The sequence below is a fragment of the Ctenopharyngodon idella genome, chromosome 10, assembly GCF_019924925.1.
Source record: "Ctenopharyngodon idella isolate HZGC_01 chromosome 10, HZGC01, whole genome shotgun sequence".
NCBI lineage: Eukaryota > Metazoa > Chordata > Actinopteri > Cypriniformes > Xenocyprididae > Ctenopharyngodon > Ctenopharyngodon idella.
In genome coordinates, this window is record NC_067229.1 from 45,197,408 (window position 1) to 45,204,337 (window position 6,930).

Below are 6,930 nucleotides of genomic sequence, written 5' to 3' on the forward strand. Positions count from 1 at the left end.
CTCGGATTTCAGCAAAAAAATATCTTAATTTGTGTTCAGAAGATAAACGAAGGTCTTGACTACAAAAGGGTGAGTACTTAGTGACAAAAATTTCATTTTTGGGTGAACTAACCCTTTAAAAAAAAATTTTTTTTTCTTGTTTTACTAAAGGTTGGAATACGCTACACGACGTTTTAAATACTTAAACACTAGACGCATATCAAATGAAACCAATATGTGTTTTGAAATCGCGTCAAAATGTGATTTCCTCCCAGTATAAAGAATCATAATCTGAAGCTAAAAAAAAAAAAAAAAACATCTGTCAACTCCCACTGCCCAAAGTCTGCAGACTGGCTCTGAATGGGCAAAGTCGAATAGTGTATTACAGCCTTAAGTTTACGAAATATATGTATATTTAGGTCTTCTCTTACAAAAAAAAAAAAAAAAAAAAAATCTGTTTACAGTTTTACCTCTAGATGGCAGCATTTCACTTCATTCTTAGGTTGATCTGTCGAAAATTAGTCCTCTGTGCCTTAAAATGAATTCTGCTTTTATAAAATGTTCACTATAAAATATAAGCACATTATTAAAATGTAATAGAAAAGTAAATTATAAATGCAATCCTTCTGCTAGGCTAGAATATATAGAACCGGGGCATTAAGGTTAATAGTAAACATCCATTGTAGATATACGAATATATTTACACTCACGCCTATGACCTTATTTTTCATTCCGTACTCAACTCTATCGCGACATCTCTTCGCGTTCAGTCCAAACCCACAGGCCCGACAGAGCTGCAGGACTCTGGTGGAGTGATTTAATTGTCCTGTGATGAGGCACAATAGAGATTACAAGCACCCACCGACAGCACAGTTGGCCAGCAGAAGGGACTCTATGCCCCCCATTCCTGCCTCAGTTTTCTTATTATTTTCCTCTTTCAAAGGGCCCAAATAGAGCCCAGCAGGTTTGAGTAAAGAGACGTAAAAGAACGTCTTCCTACTAACTTTTCAGCCAGTGAACAAAAGATCAACGTTTATTTTTCCCCAGCAATGATTAAATCAATGTCAGCACAACTAAAATCAACACGACATCAAATGAAAAGAGCAATATACTGGTTTTTGACAATGTAAAATACAAGTGAGAAGATTTATCCATGGGTCATACTCATTTTTTAATTATTTCCATTGGACTGGAAGGTAAGATTATATGTTGCAGATGCATTTGTCTTCAGTTGGACAGAATTAAAATGGACCTGCAGGTTCACATGTAAAGGATTGTGGAATATCACATGCTAAAAAAAAAAGTTTTTTTTCAATAACTATCATGATTGATGGAATGTGGAAATGCAACATGTCTATAAATATCTTTAGCCCATGACCTCGTGCCCTGTGGACTTCATATGTCACCCCTTGAGCAGACCTCATGCCCTTAACCACTCTACTGGTTTTGTGCACTAAAGGAGGGCAAGGTCTATTTTCAATTATGGGTTTCGGCCCCTCTAACACAAACCATTTAACCCCTGACCTCCCTTAGGGCAGCCGGACTGCCTACCGCTGGGCCGAGCGTTACTACCACCTTGTAATCCATACGCTTTGAATGACCGAAGTAGCGCGAGCAGCTGCCCTCTCAGTCCACGCACTAACAACCTGCCTAATCCATTGAAGTCAAAACCAACAGACCTGCCCTCCACTTCAGGGGACTAGTTATTGAGTTCTGAGTTTACAACGTCCCGCTGTCTGTGCCTGCATGTTTCACAAAGGAGGACAGAACTGACTTAATTATAGACTATTTGTTCTATCACGCAAAAAAAAAAAAAAAAAAAAAAAAACAAGACACCTTTAAATAATATAACTTTATCTCATTATATTGACACTTTAAATCGTAAAATACAGATCCAAACTATTTTCAGGAAAACATTTTCAGTACTATATATTTGTGTTGGCAATGTTAAATGGTGGACAAAATAAAGGAATTCTGGGTAAAGCAGTGCATTGTGGTTAATTTTTTGAGCACACTTCCCACAAGAGCTGGAATTACCTTAGAACAAGCAGGATTTTAAGACTCTGGGAACATAATGGAGACACTGACATCATCCATTCACTTGCCATTCAATGCATAATTATTGCTCACAGATGGTTTTAACAATATGTTAAAATTTGCATTTTAGGGAGACAGCCATGGGGGACACTCATGTCTCACAGAGTCACACATCATTTATTGTCTGTAATTCTAGCTGACATTTAAAAAAAAATAATAATAATAATAATAATACTATTTAGCAAAATATTTTTATTTTCTATTTTTATTTAATTTTAAATTTAAATTCTACCTTAGCTAGGCTTTGCAATTAATCATGCATTTAATTTTGCATGAAAGAAATATTTTAAAAAAAATGCATTGCACATATTTCAAATATTTTACAAATATGTTTTGTTGATATTTTTGAACAGATTTTTGGATGGATGGATTTTGGTCTCATGTTTTAAAAAATGAGCACATTAATATTTGTGCACAAATATTAATAAAATAAATGTGCACATTTTTTAACAAATTTTAATACTATTTGATAAATGTATTTATTTGTTTAATTATTTAAATTCCCTTACACCTTAGCTGGACTGCACATCATTTAATTTTGCATGAAGAAATACTTAAAAATGTAACAGTTTATTTATTTATTTATTTACTAATTTTAGTAAGTTTTTTTTTTAAAGTGCACATATTTCAAATATTTTAGTCTTTATTTTTGGACAGATTTTTGCATGGATGGATGTATGGAACGATAGAACAAACAAGGATAGAACAAACGAATGAACGATAGATGGATGGATGGATGGAACGAACGATAGATAGATAAAACAATAGAATGTTGATAGATGGATAGAACGATAGCTAGAATGATAGAACGAATGAATGCACTAATGAACAAATGAATGATTTGGAATGGGTTAAACTTTCAGATGATCACAAAATATCTCTCTGATAGACTAGTCATGTTTTAATTTTTTCTATATTACCAATGTATTATTTTATGCCTGTTGTCATTTGTTTTTAGTAATTGTGGTAAACAGAAAGAGGTTGTGCACCAGTATGTGGTGCGACGTGTGTCATGCGGTCATGAACAAGGTTGGCCGGTCAGCAGGTCAAACCAATAGTTGACCAAGTGGATTTCAATGACTCTCTGTGGGCAGTGGTCACTTCACTTTGTGGTACAAAATTAAGACACTCACCAGAACTCACTTGACCTGTTTCATTGTCGCTCCATATGGACGTGCTAAAAAGCATGTTGTCCAGGCGTCCCTGGGGCCAGAGGGGAAGTGGACGACACACATTTATAGGCCCCTGTAGAGTTATATGAATTGTATGCATTAAATGATTGGTATTTGAAGTGAAATTACTTTGATTTTAACACTGAACTGTGACTCAAAGATATTTTTAAACACAATCATCAAAAAAAAAGTTCATCGTTTGTGTGTGTGTGTATGTTCTTGTGTTAGCGACTGTGCGCCAGACAGCAACAGAAACCGCCCCTGAGTGATGAATATAGTTGTAAAAGAAAGGCTTTGTCTCAAACGGCCCTGTTGGGATGAAGCATTGTCGCTGGCTGACCTTTTGGGTCAGTGCAAACTCTCCCAGTACCAGGAAGCTGATGGACCACTTTTTCCCACGCGTTGTAAAGCTCTTTGTCCCATGCCGAGAGCTGCCATTAACGTTTGAACCTTCCCTTTTGGGCTGCTGCAGTCGGCCACTGGGTTGCAGGGCGTCTCCCTGGTACGTTAGATAAAAACCCACCAATAGCTCCCTTGGAAACGTGGATAATAAGGATCAGCTAAGCTAACTGTGACAGCGTGGGCCAATTTTCCGGCCTGCTGAGTCTGTAAGGGGTTTTTCTGGAACACACGACTGGAGCCGAGGAGTTTTCAATGGAGTGTTTGTGTGAGAGGGAACGACACACAGAGATAGATAGATAGATAGATAGATAGATAGATAGACGAAGGATGGATGGATGGAACGATTGAACAAACAAGGATAGAACGAATGGATCGATGGATAGATAGATAGATAGATAGATAGATAAATAGATGAAGGAACGATAGATAAAAGGATGGATGGAAAGAAGAAAGGAACAATAGAACAAACAACGATAGAACGAATGGATCGACGGATAGAATGTTAGATAGAATAGAACAAACGAAGGAATGAACAAATGAATGACAGATAGATAGATGAAGGAACGATAGATAAAACAATGGATGGATAGATGGATGGATGGACAAACAAGGATAGAGCTAACAAATTAATGATGGATGGAACAAACGACCGAACAAATGATAGAATGTTGATAGATGGATGGATGGAATGATAGACAGAATTATAGAATGAACGAACGAACGATAGATAGAAAGAATGAAAGAACGACAGAACAATAGATAGAACGGAGGGATGGATGGATGGATGGATGATATAGATAGAATAGAATGAACGAACAAATGATAGATGGATGGATGATAGAATGATAGAACGAAAGATGAATGATGGATGGATGGAACAATAGATAAAACAATAGATAGATAGAAAGAATGAAAGAACAATAGTATGATGTATAGATGAATGGATGGAGGGATGGATGGTAGAATGATAGAACGAATGAACGAGCGATGGGTGGATGGTAGAATGATATAGAATGAATGAACAAACGATGGATAGATGGATGGATGGATGGATGATAGAACGATAGAACGATAGAACGATAGATAGATAGATAGATAGATAGATAGATAGATAGATAGATGGAACTATAGATAGATAGAACAATAGAACGAAAGAACAAAAGAATGAACAAATGAACAAACCATAGATTTTTTTTTTTTTTTTTTAACATTTTTTATGATGAATAATCTTATCTTTAGGTTTTTGAGAACAGATAAACAACATGAATGAGATTAAATAAATTTGAACAATTTTCCCAGCAAAAATGACTAATTATTTACATATACTGTTATCATGATTTTAGCCATAATGCATATATCATAATGTACACAACATGTCCATAGACATTTATTAAGATCCAAAGTAAGGCCAATTTTCAATGTATTTAAGTAGAAGTATTTTTTCAGGCTGATGGATCTGCTACTCACACAATTCACATCCCTTTCCTTGTTTCTTTCTTTGCCTGCAACGTTTCACACATCTGAATGAGACGCGGCCAAGAGAGGGAGCAAAGCGTTCACTCACAGTCTCTGTCAGCTCTTCCAAGGCTACAGCAGAACATAATGGCGGAAGTGGAGTCTCTCAGACAGGAAACACGCTCCCTTTTAATCAGAGGCAGAGCGAGAGAAAGCCAGACTCCGCCATACAAACCTCCATAATGCTAATCACCCTCAGGCTCGGGGTGCTAATGGAGGACCTAGCTCGTTAGCCGAGCGCTAATTAGCGTGCACGTCGGGGCGGGGGCCGTGAATCACGGTGTGATGTGAATGTCTAATGTGCGAGGCCTCAGCCTTTTTAAAGCCTCTTTACATTTCGCTAATGCATTAGAGATCTGCGTAGCGCGCTCTCTTGTACACACATTAGTACAGTTATACCACTGCGTGAGCTTTTTCCTGCTCTTTGTCCTCGCCGGGCGAGACGAGAGGCCAGTGCATTAATTTCCAAAGACAGCCTTTATACCTCCAACCATACCTTGTCTAGATCATGCCAGGAGTCACTCTGTGGGATGCCAGACGGGAAAGATAGTTTTGGCCCTCGTACCCTGGCAACTGTCCCCGGAGACAGCGGGTCAACGGCTACAGACTCCCCTTTCCCGGGCCGAGGCCGTGCTGGAGCTCAGACGTGCCTCTGATGAATGAGGCCTGGGTGAAATAATCGAGCCCTTGATGTTTGAAATAAATCTGACAGGCCTTTCTAGCAAAGTTCCAGCCTAGTTTTCATCTGTCTCTGCTGTCGGCTCGTTTTGTTATATATTATGACAGTCGCACCATGTAGCGGAATGGCTGCTGATGTCACAATTTACAATCATGCATTGTGTTCGATGAAAACACCCGGGCTGTAGTATTAAAAGCCGTCTCCAATGCACAAAAACCTTTAGGTTCTGCACAGCTGGAGGGACGTGAGTAAAGGGGCGCCGTCAAAAGGCTTGCTCTTTCTGTCTTTTATAATGCAGCTAGATCTGGTAATCCTATGGATTTATATTGAAAAATGTTTATTTTTTCATCTCTGCACATGCATCAGGTTACACTACTGTTCAAAAGTGTTTTGGGGTTTTTTTGAAAGAAAATAAATGTATTCAGCAAGAATGCATTAAATTTATCAAAAGTGACAGTAAATACTTCAGTATTTCAGTTCAAATAAATGCTGTTTTGAACTTTCTATTCATCAAAGAATCTTGAAAAAATGTTTCATGATTTTTTTCACAGAAATATTAAGCAGCACAACTGTTTTCAGCATTGATAATAATAAGAAATGTTTCTTGAGCAGCAAATCAGCATATTATGATTTCTGAAGGATCATGCGATTTAAATTCAGAATTGTATGATAAAAACTCGCAGTTGCGCAAAAAGTCAGAATTGCGAGATATAAAGTCAGAATTTCGAGATATAAAATCAGAATTGCGAGATATAACATCACAATTGTAATATAAAGTCAGAATTGCGTGATATAAAGTCAGAATTGTGAGTTATAAAGTCAGAATCATGTGATATAAAGTCAGAATCGCGTGTTAATGAAGTCAAAATTGCGACAAAGTCAGAATTGCGAGATATAAAGTCAGAATTTCGAGATATAAAATCAGAATTGCGAGATATAAAGTCAGAATTGCGTGTTATGAAGTCGTTAAATTGTTAAATATAAACTTGCGATGCGGAGAAAAAAATTCAGTCTTTCTTCCATCACAATTGCACATTATAACATGCAATTGCGAGTTTGTATCTCACAATTCTGACTTTATAACTC